A 14,232-nucleotide genomic window follows, 5' to 3' on the forward strand; every position below is an offset into this window, starting at 1 on the left:
CACAAAGTCACCACATCTTTCATGACAACAAAACTATGCAAGCGAGGTTACTTTCACAAGTTACTACAGAACCTCTCTGGGTTTTAGATACTGCAGCTAACTCTCCAAACACTGCAATTTTTGTCCTGAAAAGGCTAAAAACATTTTTCAATTGCCTTAACCCTTGGCTGTGTGCATCTCCACTGTGCACTTGGAACACCACAGCCTAGTGCGGAATGCAGAACTAGGAATAGTGTGGCCAGCAGGAGCAGGGAAGTCATTGTGCCCTGTACTCTGCATTGGTTAGGCCACACCTTGAGTCCTGTGTCCAGTTCTGGGCCCCTCAGTTTAAGAAGGACATCGAAACACTTGAAGGTGTCCAGAGAAGGGCAACAAGGTTGGGGAGAGGCCTTGAACACAGCCCTGTGAGGAGAGGCTGAGGGAGCTGGGGTTGTTTAGCCTGGAGAAGAGGAGGCTCAGGGGAGACCTCATTGCTTTGTACAACTCCCTGAAAGGTGGTTGTAGCCGGGAAGGGGTTGGTCTCTTCTCCCAGGCAACCAGCACCAGAACAAGGGGACACAGTCTCAAGCTGCGCCAGGGGAGGTTTAGACTCGAGGTGAGGAGAAAGTTCTTCACCGAGCGAGTCATTCGTCATTGGGATGTGCTGCCCAGGGAGGTGGTGGAGTCACCATCCCTGGAGGCGTTCAAGAGGGGATTGGATGTGGCACTTGGTGCCAAGGTTTAGTCCTGAGGTCTGTGTTGATAGGTTGGACTCGATGATCCTCGAGGTCTTTTCCAACTTTAGTTATACTGTGATACTGTGATGCCACTGCCCCTCAGCAGGCAGACTGAGGTATCCTGTGCTCACCAGCACCACCCCCAGCATTGACCACTGGGATGTAAAAGCATCTCCAGATAACCCTCATCTTCTCTCCCTGCAATAATAAAATGACTTTGTAGGAAAATACCTTTGAAATTGAATAAAACTCTCCCAAAATCCAACCAAATTATTTTCATTAAATACAAGCTGAAACTGCAAAGCCAGGGAAGCTTAAAAAGCTAGGGAAGGCCTGAATGAAGCCTAAGTGTCTTCACCCACACCATTATGTGTTCAGCATTTGATGGTGTGGTTGCCCCACACCCATCCCTTCTTCTCAGTGTAATGGGCAATTATTTACCACTTCTTTTCATCTTTCTCATTCAGTATTGCCCTCCAATGTTATTTAGCCTGTCCTATTGCAAACCCAACACTACATGTGAAGCGAAGGAGTTCCCTTAGGGAGCTATCACTACCCAACCCAATTGCTTCCAGGGTATCCCAGATGCTCCATTCTCAACACCATGAGAATCTTCCCTCTAATTCTTACCCACAAGCACTCAACCCGATGGTCCCTGATCTCCAGCTCAATGGCATCTAGAGCCTCCCTGATGTACAGGGCCACCCCTCCACCCCTTCTTCCTTGCCTGTCTCTCCTGAAGGGCCTGTAGCCGTCAATTGCAGTGCTCCAGTCATGTGAGTCGTCCCACCACATCTCACCAACTTCATTGCTCTTCTCTGGACATGCTCCAGCAAGTCAACCTCCTTCCTAAACTGAGGGGCCCAGAACTGGACACAATACTCAAGGTGTGGCCTAACCAATGCAGCGTACAGGGGGAGAATGACAGTTGGATTAGTTGATAGGTTGGACGCGATGATCTTGAAGGTCTCTTCCAACCTGGTCTGGTCTGGTCTATTCTATTCTATTCTATTAGAAGGCCACTACTGCTATTTCCTTATAACAAATAAATTAAGGTCATAGGGCCTGAAGTATACAATAATTTGGGCTGCTCAGATTGAGCTACCTGCATTTTACCAAGTCCTTGGTGCTTCTGTCACAGCCAAGGAACATTCCTACCCGAGTTGATCAAACCCTCAGGCAGAGGATCTCAATTGCCTGTGCCTTCGCATTGCTGGAGCTCACCTGGCATGGAACAGTTGGGACTCTCCCAAATAATTTTCAGGGATGGCTGGAGAGTCAGTATGCTTCATGGTCTGCGCCTAATAAATGGTTTGTCCACAGCCATCTTCTTTGGAGCCAAGGAGAGTTTAACCACACACACAGAGGTCACCATGCCAGCTGGCCCAAGCAATACCAGCCCCTTCCATGGACTGCATGTGCAAGTTGTCTTTCCAAACAGATCCACTCTTGAACTAGTTTTGAACATCTTAGTCATAAACTTCCCTCCCAATCTTTGCCATATAAATTGTGTCAAAGAAGGTGAAGAGGCTGCACAATATCATCATGCTTCACTGCTGGAGCACCTCCTCTGTGTGCATCTGAAGAACTGTGAAGGAAAATAATGTGGTACACAAGAAAAGGCTGCACAGTAAGGCCTGCAGGAAAGGGATTACATTTTGCTTTGTGCTGACTTTTAAGAGACAAACTTACACCATTTCTGTCAGATGTCCTTGCATCAAAACTTGTCAAGTTGTTTGCCAGGAAAGATTGTACTAATTCACTTCCTTCCCTTAGAAACAAATGGAGTAAGATTTCAGAACTTGTTGAAAGCCTGTCTTCAACATTCTTAAACAAAAATGGCTCTGGTTCTAACTATTTTGGTTTTTAATAAGGGTAAGAAGGCTTTGGATCAAAATGAGAGGTTTTAAAATCATTAAACAAAATAACTTGGGCGATCCCAGCCGACACATTAGGTTTCAGATCTTGAAAATCTATGATCAATGGTTTTCCTTTTCTCCCAGGCAAAAAACATTTGCTGAAATCCAGGAAAATCTGGGGACACAACTAAATCAATCTGTCTGCTGACTCCCTGTTCTCATCGTCTTGAGCACAGAAGCGTCTTTTAGATGGATGAGTTGAACTTCACCAAGGAGCAGTAGACTCAAAGGCTTTTATATATTCCCTAAGAACCCCGGGTAAGAAAAGCTAGACAGAAATAGGTAAGGAGACAGAAAACAGAAAAAGAGGGTGACTATAACTGATAAAACACTTGAAAATCTCAAAGTCACACAAGCTTGGCAGTTTTGACCTAGCTGAGCTTTCTAACTACCCCGATGGCACTTCCAATAACTTACAGGAACCCTTACCCAAGGTAAAAGCCTTGTGGATGGGTCCCAGACTCCACTATAGCTGGACAATTTTATACCAAGAATTCAAATGCTCTCCACAGTGTTTGGTGTAATTTTACTTCAAGGCTTATATGGAATTTTGGATTCAAGTGACCTTTTTGAACTGGACCTCATCATAACTCTAGAGCTGGGAGCTGGGTTTGGAGACCTGACTGCACTGAGGTTTCAAGGCAGCAATGAACACGGCTTGGCAGCCTGATCTGTGCCGATTCTAGATCGCCACCAGCCTTTATTCCAGACCAGCTCTGGTTCTCTCTCTTTACTTATTATCTGCACTTGGTACTTGTGTTGATCATGGCTATATAATCCTTACAGAAGAATCCTGAGGCCTTCTTGCTCCATCTATAAAACCAGTTGCATTTCCATTGCAGCCCAGACTGGAGCATCTCTTCCTTAAGATGTAATTGTCTGCACTTGACTGTTTGTGTGTGGAACTGGTTGCTAAGGGCTGAACTTCCTTGGCCAAAGATAGCATCTTTAATTGCATATTTAGCCTTTCCTGAACATTTCAGAGGGCTAAGCTGCTACAGAGCAGTGCAAGGTCAAATGACAGATCATTTGCTTTAATTTCAAACAACCAGATATTACAGAAATGTGAGTAAGATCCTCATTTGAGAGCTGTATCAGACATATTTACTAGCACTCTGTATCCAGTTTTGACTGCTGCTTCCATACAACTCTTTGAGAATGTACAGCTATTAGATACACATCATACAGCAATAATAGTAAATGCATTAATATTAATGAATTGGAGCTCTGAACTGCAATTTATTCATCTTACTTTTTGTTGTTTTGTGGGAGTTTTTTTCCTCCTAATTGCATTGCAGTGCATTAAGATGATGGAAGAGATTGTCAACACATCATTTGTTCTTTGAGGAAGCACCACTGTAACTGAGTGTCCTACAGTAATTAGTTTGAGGTCTGTTCTAAACATGCTATCTTCTACGACCCTTCAGTTTTCCAGTGCTCCCTACCAATAATGCTGCTGCCAGCTAGCTGAAAGCACTGAAGAACTTCACAGATGTCTTTTTATTCTCCTGAAGAAAAGCTTGTACACTGTAGTATTGAATGATGATTCCATGTTTTCAGGCAGGGAAATACCACACAATATATAATATTATGTTATATACACAGAAAATTATGTCTGAAGCAATGAAGCACATTGAGAAGGGTCATATTTTATCCCTTCCTGAATGAAACTACATCCAGAACTCTGGCCATGGCACTTTGTTCAGAACCCTAGCAAAATGATTGCATTTTCTAATAAAGGACAAGCAAGCAATGCCACTGTCCTAGACCTACAATTAAGGAAAGCATGGCTGTATTCTCTAGTGACTTTTGTGGAAATGAAAACATCTGGGTTCAACTGCTCCCCTCTGTTGAGGATTTCATTTTGAACAATCCCTAACTGGACCATTCCCTGGTTCAGTCCTGGACCTACCTAGATAGCAGATAGGAAGAGATATGGCCAAGAATTTCAGTTTTAGTTGGGCAGATTGACCAAGAGATGTCTGTCCTCAACCCAGTGACCTTACCCAGCAGGAGTGCAGTCTGCATTCCTATCTCCAGTGCAGAAGCACTGAAGCTGGAAGGAAAGAATCAAAGCCTCGATTTTGGGGTGACAATTGGCAGAAAAATGACAAGCACCTTTGTACATTGCTGGAAATGCCCTCCAGGTCATAGTATCAGCAAGGCTTCAAAAAGTATTTTCTCATTAAAAATTAAGACAAATTTCAGGCTCGGCCTGATTCTAGAGAATCGATTCCTTCAACATTTTGATGCCTTAAACCATGGAATGCCTTGAAAAAACACCCCAAACTGCCACTAAACATTGTTCCTCCTATTTTGCCCATCTGAGAGAAGCAGTCCTCTCAGGAAGCAGAAAGCTGATTCCCAGCCTTATCTGAAGTGGTTTGGTTCCACATGCTGAATGAAGCACAGCTAGTTTGGGGAAGGTGTATGGGATAGCTGTTCTCAGGAACTCCAGTTTAGCACAGTGGAAAAGAAGCTATGCTTCATTACCACACTGTCTTTTAGTCCTACCATAAGAGGAGACAGCCTAAGTTTTGGAAGGCAGAATGACAAGCCTAAAGGCAGATGATACCAGGAGAACTGATATTTTTGACCTTCAGATTGACCTGACAATAGAAAAAAGTGAGGACTCAACCCTATGCTACTCTTGCTCGAATTCTGAAATCAAAATAGGCTAAAAGGAGAATTCTTATAAAATTGTCATTGTTAATTAATTTATTTACCTCTATCAAGACAAAATGTGTTTTTAAAAGCCACAGCATCCTCTTAAAAAATGTGCTTCATCAGAGCCATTAGTTCAGGGTTTCTAATATTAAACATGCAAGATGCAAGTAGGAAGAAGGGTATAAGAACCTTCAAGGTAAGATCAGCACCACATTTCATGGTCAGAAAGAAGCTATCCCATCCAGGCCCAGTGCACCAGCAGGATCAAAAGGGATGTAACTCACTGACACAATATTCTAAGCACAGAAATCTCCTCTTAGAAGAGGCATGTAAAACACAGTCCTTTAGAAGAACTGACCAAGATCCATTCTTTTCAAAATATACCTTGAGGTGGTGGCAAGAACCCATTGATGCAATTGCCAGGGGTCACACTCATTCCTGGTGAGTCAAACTTGTGCACTACATTTTGTAGGCTGCTGCTGCTACCAGTAATCCCCAGGGGATGCCCCAGACCACCCTCCCTTTTCCTACTGGGCAAGGGGGGAATCGTGCCCTTGAAAGGCAGCTGGATTGAGTCTGTAACTAATGGGCACAAGCACTCCCTCAGTCAGGGAAATTCTGGGTTACAAGAGGTGAAATATTTGTTTGGATCATATTAATCTAAGAAACGTCTTAAAGAGTGTTTTTTCTCAGTGAGCACCCTAACCACAAGACTACTGAACAAAAGCCAGACATTTTTTGCCTCTATTAGGTGACCTAGAAATATGCTGAGAGTAGCCAAGTATTCTCACCCTGTCTATAGTTAAAAGCTAGCAAAAGATAGCCGGCACTGCCAGTGCTACTTGAATGGCACGCCCAAGCAGGGACTCGGGTGACTATCAGCAACCAAGCTAGTCCTGAACATAAATTCAAGCACAAAGCCAACCCAGTTAAGAATTTTGCTCTGCCTCAGCAATAATGAAGAAAGCATGAGATGAAAATATTCTGGAGGGCACTTCTAGATGGCACTACTGTCAAGATAGATAGGCTCTGTGTGCCATTAAACTTAGCAGCCGCTGGATGAGCACGCACAATAGTGTCATTCACAGCTTTGTGATTTCAAGGCTAATTAGGCCTGTTCACTGTTTTGAGGCTGCTTAAATACATTAGTGGGATTCTTCTAGCTGCTGCAGCCGGCCAGCACTTTCTGCTCAAACCATCTCAGGGTCTCTCTGGTATCTGCAAATTCCCACTGAACGTATGGCCATAAATTATAGCTGGAATTTCCAGTCAGCTGAGATTACACCCAGCTGAAATGAGATCATCAACCTTCTAGGTAAACCAAAGCCTCACACTTTAAGAGAGCAGAAGACACAATGAAAAACTCTGCCAGAAGCAGCTTTATGGCCCCATTGAGTTCTGGAGTTTGGTTGTAGTTTCCTCCTCTTTTTTTTTTTTATACAGGTAATTTTCTAAATGAGGTACCATGAAAAACTATTTTATGAACTTCCTCTTATTAATCCTTTGAGGCAAATTTATTCTGTATTTGGACTGCCATAATTGATTTCTATTTCTTAACTTGTTAGGCAGTTAGAGAGGGAAGATCATCTCCAGTGTCATCAAAGAAGATTACGTGTGAAAGCTTTATTCAGTTAATTGCTAGCACAGCTCTGCATTCATTCCCTCCTTACACAGTTTTACCCAAATGGCTGGTGTTTATTCTCTAACAAGCCAATACCCGAATGTGATGGCAGGATTCCCTCCAACAGCAAGCATGACTTCCCAGCGAGAAGCACTGACCATCCAAGAGGCTTCTTCTGTGCCACACGCCAGTGCTGAAGGGAGCTGCTCAGCCCCATCACCTAGACTGAGGCTGTATCTGCCCTTTCTGTGATGCCCCCGCCATGCTGTTATGCCAGGTAAGCTGGTAGAGTGCCACTGGGTTGCAAAGACTCCAACTGCTGCTTACAACAGCCTACTCCTAACTACTCAAAGCTGCATTATGCCAGAATGACATATAGCACTTACTGTTATGGAATGGGTTTCATTTATAAATCTATGGCAAATACAAATAGTAATAAAAATATTAACTTGTTATTAATATTTTAAATGTGCCAAAAAGTTTTGTAAAACCACCAGACACATTTAAATAGGACCGAAGTACAGCTAGAATATTTGCAGTGGGAATGTACAGTATCCAGGCAAATAAAACAATTTGAACAAGTTAAGCAAACCGGAAGGAGAAACAGAAAGAGGGAATCCCCGGGAGTGAAATGGCACTCGGGCACACGGGGGGAGACTCGACCAGAACTGTTAAGCCAAAGAGGCAATGAATGACTTGCTCACAGGTGGCTCCAGCCAAGCCGCGGGGCACCGGCGCCGGAGAGGCTTTGGGGCGCCCTGGTGCGGCGCTGCAGGGCTGGCTGCCGGCAGGAGGGCCCCGAGGTCCCGGGGCTGCTCGGGCTCCAGCAGATGGCAGGCTGCACAACGCTATCACCGAGGGCACCTGGCTCTCCTGGGGAAACGGACCGGGCAAAATTCGAGCTGCAAGGGGAAGCAGGCTTGGCTCCGGCTCCTAAGCTCCCGGCTCCCCTCGCCTGCAGTGGGTAGGCTCGTGGATTTCATCCCGGGCTCTGGAACTGCAGGAGATAAGTCGAGGCAACTTCAAGCCAGATAGGTCCAAGCAGGTTCCAGCAAGGCAAGGCAAAGGTGACTAGAAATTGGCCTGTGTACGTATCTTGCCCAAGATCCAGTTGGGCCAGAAGGGCTCCTGAAGCCAGCACACAGTTACCTGATGAGAAGGGGCTCTGCCAGGCTGTGGCCATACAAGGCACAAGCATAGCCCTGGTCAGGCAGGAGCCATGGCCAGCGCACGTGCCCCTACCCCTGAACTACACTTGTTTACCAGACATGCATGGTCCTGTCACCTTTGCTCCTTTTCCCATGTCACCCTGACCTGCAGGAAGGAGGGGGAGAGGGGCACCATGTCTGTACACATCAGGGGCTGTCTGGGTTTGTGCTGGGGCTTGCTTGGCCCTACCATGATGCTTTGTTAGTTAATAGGTTGTTGGTTCTGACTCTTGTTGCTGCCAACACTGCTGCTACTGACGACTCTTTATCGTCATCCTATAGGAATAGTGTCACAGGGAAGCCAGACACCTAGGTCACAGCTGACCTACTGTTATGGCTAAATATAGCCTGTGTTAGAAACCAATACATTAAAAAACCCCACCAATTTCAGTGGCCTAAGACTTTTCCATTACTGTTTCCATATAGTCATAAAATCATAGCATGAAGTTTGGGTTGGAAGGGACCTTAAAGATCATCTAGTTCCAAATCCCCAGCCCTGCCAATCCCCAGCAGGGACACCTTCCACTAGATCAAGTTGCTTGAGGCCTCATCCAGCCTGGTATTGAACACCTCCAGGGAGGGGACATCCACATCCTCCCTGGGCAACCTGTTCCAGTGTCTCACCACCTTCACTGTTAACCATTTCTTCCTAATATCCAGTCTAAATCTTCCATCTTAAATCCATTCTCCCCTCATCCTATCATTACAAGCCCTTGTTGAAAGTCCCTTCCTGGCCTGCTTGCAGGCCTCTTCAGGTACTGGAAGGCAGCTCTAAGGTCTCCCTGGAATCTTCTCTTCTCCAGGCTGAACACTAACTCTGGCAACCTATCCCCACAGGGGAGGTGGTCCAGCCCTCTGATCATCTTTGTGGCCTCCTCTGGACCCGTTCCAGCATTTCAATGTCCTTCTTATGCTGGAGGCGCCAGAACTGGACACAGTGCTTCAGGTGGGGGCTCACAAGAGCAAGGCACAGGGGCAGAATCACCTCCCTTGTCCTGCTGGTCACACTGCTTTTGATGCAGCCCAGCACACAGCTGCCTTCTAGACTGCAAGCGCACATTGCCAGCTCATGCTGTGGTTTTCATCAACTGATGCCCCCAAGTCCATCTCCTTAAGACCACTCTGATGCCACCATATTGCTCATGCAGTCTCATCACCATCCACAAACAACTAAGTTCAAAATAATATTCCTTATTTACTGATTATGCCCTTGACATCATCATAGTTTTACACCGGAGGAAAAAAAAGTAGCTCCTCAGTTAAAAACTCCTCAGCTTATCCCAGCCCCTTTGAAGAAAGAGAGTTATTGCACAGCAAACAAGGGAAACTTCAAGGGGATGTCAAACTGCAGCTTGCTCTGATGCTTCTGCATGTGCTGTAATGAGCACTGTGAAGGACAAAAAAAGAGACTCGAATAGCCTTTGCAGGTCTCCCAGCTTTAATAGGGCATACAGATAGCTCTAAGCTGAATAGATTATCAGATGAATATGCATCTTGATAGATGCATAGTATATCTAAGGCTTTTATGGTATTTAGTGATCTGGGAAGCTATATTGGGACTCTTTATACCTAGATCTAACCAAGTTAAGATACTTCCCAGTTACACTCAATAAAAAAAATGGAGTTGTTCAGATTCTCTGCTCACTTTCTATATTTAATCCTACAACTCAATGTATGTGTGCCTTAACCTCAGATTGAATTTGAGCCTCACTAAGGAATCTATTTATTACAGCATGCAATAGATATCTAAAATTGCATGCTGCTCAAGAAAACAAAATAAAAATATTGAAATTCTTCAAGTTCTTCTAACCAGAGAATTCTAGATAAGCACAGGAAGCTATCATATTGCAGACACCTCCACTTACAGTATTCCACAGAACACTGCAGTATGTCTTAGAGATCTCTGTGATTATAAGTTGGAAAGTTTATTATGGTTTACAGTTAAAATTATCATTAGGAAGTAGGCACTCCTTTCTACCTGCCAAAATGTGAGTTAGAACAACCTGTGCCAAAATATATATTGTAAAACCCAATTCAACAGCCAGTGCCTCCCTAATAACTTTATGAGAAATAATAAAAATCCACTTTCTCCTGAGGTGTTCATAGCCCGAGGAGAGCAGAAAGAGCACAACTCAGCAAAGTAAACAACCATCTGCTTTTAATTCCAAGTTTTTCATTTCAGAAATCTGTTGTGTAAAAATCTTGACTTCTGAAAATAAAAACAAATCCTACAGCAATGCTACAGAAAAAGGTGAAGTCCCTTCTGAGGCCATCACCACGGATAAGAGCTGTGAGTACGCTGTTGCTGGGTCAGAAGAAATTATGCAATAACATGATGAGTTAATAGAAATTACTCTTGAAACTGTCCCTAAAACTAATTTTTATAATGCTTGCATTTCTGCTTTGAGGAAGCTGAAGTGAACTGGTTTGCAACTTCAAGAGCTTCCCTTTCTGGCTCCCAGCTTTCTCTCCCGGGTTTATGCCTGTTGGGAGCAGCTGGTCTGTACTCCGAAGAGCAGACACCTTCAAAGGGGTCTGCAGCAGGATCCCCACACACAGCAGCACTGTGCTCCCAGCCACTGCCCCCTTCTCCATATACCTCATCTCACATTCTCTAAGCCTTCTTTTCCCTATACCATGCAGAGCTGAGACTAGAGAGTCCCTCCCCAACCTGCTGTTTATGTAAGAACAACACAGTGAGTAAAACGCTGACTGAATGTCCTCCACCAGGTAGCTTTAAATATAGTAGCACCATGAAAATTATCTTCTTACCTGCCTGTCAAATGACATGAAGATCAAAGAAGTCCCATAAGACCAAGATTTTCATCTAAAAGTCACAATAGCAAGCTGTTTGGCAAAATCCCAGATGCTGGCAAGAAAGCAATTACAAATCTCAAGTCCTCCCCTAGCCTCGAATTGCAAGCCAGAATTTGCCAATTAACTTGCACTTAGAAAAAAAGGCTGAGCATGAATAAATAAATACGTGTGAGATGGCATCATTACAGCAACGGGACATTTCAAAAGGCCAAAGCCAATGGAAATGTGCTCGGGATGAAGCATACTGCTCCAAACAGCACTTCTCCCTCATTTCCAGCTGAACGTGTTTGCATTCCTACTATCTGCCTGTGTCTGAATGAGGCCAACCTGCTGAGCCCTGGTTACAGCGTCCAGCTGAGAAAGGAGGAGGCAAGAACAACTCAAATTTGGTTGTGAGAGCTGCCCCTGGAAGTTACTGTTAAAAAAACAAGCAAAAAACAACAAGAAGAGAGGAGAAGGTAGCTGCAAGGTCCAGTGAAGCCGAGGCAAGAGACGGCTTATCGGTTGTTGGAATGGAAAAGACAGCAGCGTTGAGAAACGGCAACAAACTTTTGTGTGCTGCACTTCATCTCTCGGGGAAGGATTTCCAGAGCTGTGCTGCCACATCTCAGGTGATCACACAGCACGCAAGTCGCACAAGCAGCACGTACTGACTAACCTGGCTCCCCTGACAGTTGATAGTAAGACTCCCCAGGCTTGGCAGAATGTTTGCTTTCTCAGCTCTTGCCCAGCCTCCGAGGTTCGCTGCTAGCTCCGCACTGACTTAGGTGAGAGATGCTAGCTGAGCAAACTTGAACTCCAAGTGGTTTTAAGGCAAAACCTCACCAGACAATCTTTCCCTGCTCCCAAGCCTGTGCAGCCTAGCTGCTATCCTTCCTCTTCTAAACCAGTCCTGGCACCAACAGGATGGGCTCACTGAAATCCGTTGCTTAACTGCCCTTTTAATAGCATGGACTCCATGACTCTATTTGCTGAGGAATCTTGCCTCCACCTGATGCTACTGATACTTCCCTTTTCACAAAAACATTTTAAAAGTGACAATTTTGGCAGCAATGCTAGAGAAGGTCTCATCTGCAATGAACTGAATGTCCAAGAAACGGCAAACACACTTATTTATATCTTAACCATTACATAATTTGAGTTGAAGTCCAAAACCTCCTGAAGATATGGACAGTACACACACTGAGCAGAAACCAAGATCTGCCTTCAGCTGGGCAGTGAATTTCTGATGTAAGAAACACACGGAGTGGTTTGCAAGAGCCATGCAGCGAGCACGTCTGTTTGCAAAGACACTAGGGTTTTAACGTAGGGGCTGACAGCATGTCGGCATTTCCACAGAGCATGAACGGCAGTGTCTGTTAGACTAGCACAGGCTGCTTTGGCACAGAGGCTTTGCCATCCCGCGGGCACACGGGTGATCCCAGCCACCGCTATCTAACGGGAATGCTGGTTCTGTATCACCAGCCTCCCATAGGCGCTGCTGGAGCATCAGAGCCGAGACTGGCTCTTTCGGCTCAGCCACGGCAGGAACAGAATACTATGAAATGCCATCCCCCTTCCCCCTTAGCAGCGCCGAAGGAACGCAAATACAAGACACGGTTTCCAGCGCTCCAGCCCGAGGGTTGCCTTGTTCTCCACACACGGCTGCCATCAGCGGGGAGACAGCGCAGAGCCGTCCCGCCTCTCCCGGGGGCTCCCCAGCCTGGGACCGCCGATGCGCAGCGGAGCGGAATTACCCGCTGCCCCCCGGAGCTCCCCGAAGCCCCTCGGAGCAGCCGGCAGCTCTCGCCTTCCTCGCAGCTCGCCCGGCGCCGGAGGCGACCGGCTGGGGCTCTAATCCGCGATGAAGCCCGGCCGCGGTGCCCGCCCGCTTACCTGGCTGGGCGGGCAGCCCCGGCACGGCCGGGGGCCGCGGGAGGGATTCCCCGGCGCTGGCAGCGGCCGCTCGGGCTTCCCCGGGCACTGCGCGGCCGCCGGAGCCACGGCGAGACGTTTGTTTTGGTCCCTCCTTCCCGGGGAGGGCTTGGCTCTACATTCCCGGCTCCACATTAACGCCCCCCCAGGCACGGAGTGGACCGGGTAGGGAGAGCGGCGGCAGAGCCATCGCTCCTGCCCCCGGAGATGCAGAAACCGCCGGAGCAGCAGCGCGGCGGATAGCTACGGCGGGGGGGGAAGGGGGGCGGATAAAGGCCGACCCCGCGCTGCCCTCGCCCCGCGCTAATCCCCGGCCGCGCACGGTGTCTGCGGCTGTGCGCGGGGGGGCCCGGCCGCTGCCGCCCGGGGATGCGGGAATCCCGGCCCCCCCGCGCCCCGCCGCCCCGCGCACGGCTGCGCGCACCCCGCCCGTGCGCGCGCCTCGCTCCTGGGCACGGGCAGCGGCTGCGCGCACACTCTACCCAAGCCCGCCTCCTTCCAACACTCCTGCACTAACGCCCCGGGCAGCCCCCGTCACGCACCCCCCGACCCCGGGCAGGGGCTGTGCAGCCCCCGTCACACACACACCCCGATCCCCCAGTCAGGGCATGCTTACCTTCTGCCCTGGGCCATGGCCGTACATCCAAACATTGATTGCTTCCCTCCCTGGGTTTGGGTTTTGGTTTTTTTTTTCAATTCCAAGCCCCCTCAGTCCTCCCCAAGCCCTACAAGCTGCTGTCTGGGTACTATTACCACGCTGACTTCAACCTGGAACATGCTACCCAGGGAGGTTTTGGATGCCTGCTCCCTGGAGGTGTTCTGTGCCAGGCTGGACAGGGCCTTGAGCAGCCTGGTCTAGTAGAAGCTGTCCCTGCCCATGGCAGTGGGGGGGTTGGAAACAGATTATCCTTAAGGTCCATTCCAACCCAAACTATTCTATGGTTCTGTGATTACAAGCAGCTGGATGTTAGGTTACACTTTGAACACTCATTTGCCCTGTTAACTTGCTCCTGGTGTATTCAGTTACTCACCCATCAGCTTGAGAACAAACAGATGTGGGATCCATGAAAAGCACTCAGCCTTCTCCCAGCCTACCCCCTGAGGGTTCCTGAATGGACACCGCAGTAAGGGCACGGTGTAAGCAGTGCTGATTTCAAAGTTAGTTTTCCATAAACATAATGATTTATGTCCAAATCTCCAGTGGGAAGCTCTTCATCTGAGATCACTGCCTCTGCCACAGATGCAGGGGCCTGTACCTCTCACCTTATAGTCAGGGAAATTTTCCTCCATGTCTTGTGTATAACCAAGCTCCATAGCAACCCATTCCTCTCCCAAACTGCTCCCAGCCAAACTGTAGGAATCTATGTGTT

The 14,232-nt window shown here is 47.2% G+C and overlaps 1 protein-coding gene across 1 annotated transcript in view; it reads right to left on the bottom strand.

Annotated features, from left to right (window-relative positions):
* Positions 1–13,099, bottom strand: part of KCNB2 (potassium voltage-gated channel subfamily B member 2) — a 214,494-nt gene extending 201,395 nt beyond the window's left edge. Inside the window, exon 1 of the mRNA XM_068165907.1 lies at positions 12,824–13,099. The gene's annotated coding sequence lies outside the window, so the exon portion shown is untranslated. The remainder of the gene's footprint in view (positions 1–12,823) is intronic.
* Positions 13,100–14,232: the final 1,133 nt, after the last annotated feature.

Source organism: Melanerpes formicivorus, unplaced genomic scaffold (genome assembly GCF_026170545.1).
Source record: "Melanerpes formicivorus ecotype bairdi unplaced genomic scaffold, bMelFor1.0.p_v2 SCAF_94, whole genome shotgun sequence".
Lineage (NCBI taxonomy): Eukaryota > Metazoa > Chordata > Aves > Piciformes > Picidae > Melanerpes > Melanerpes formicivorus.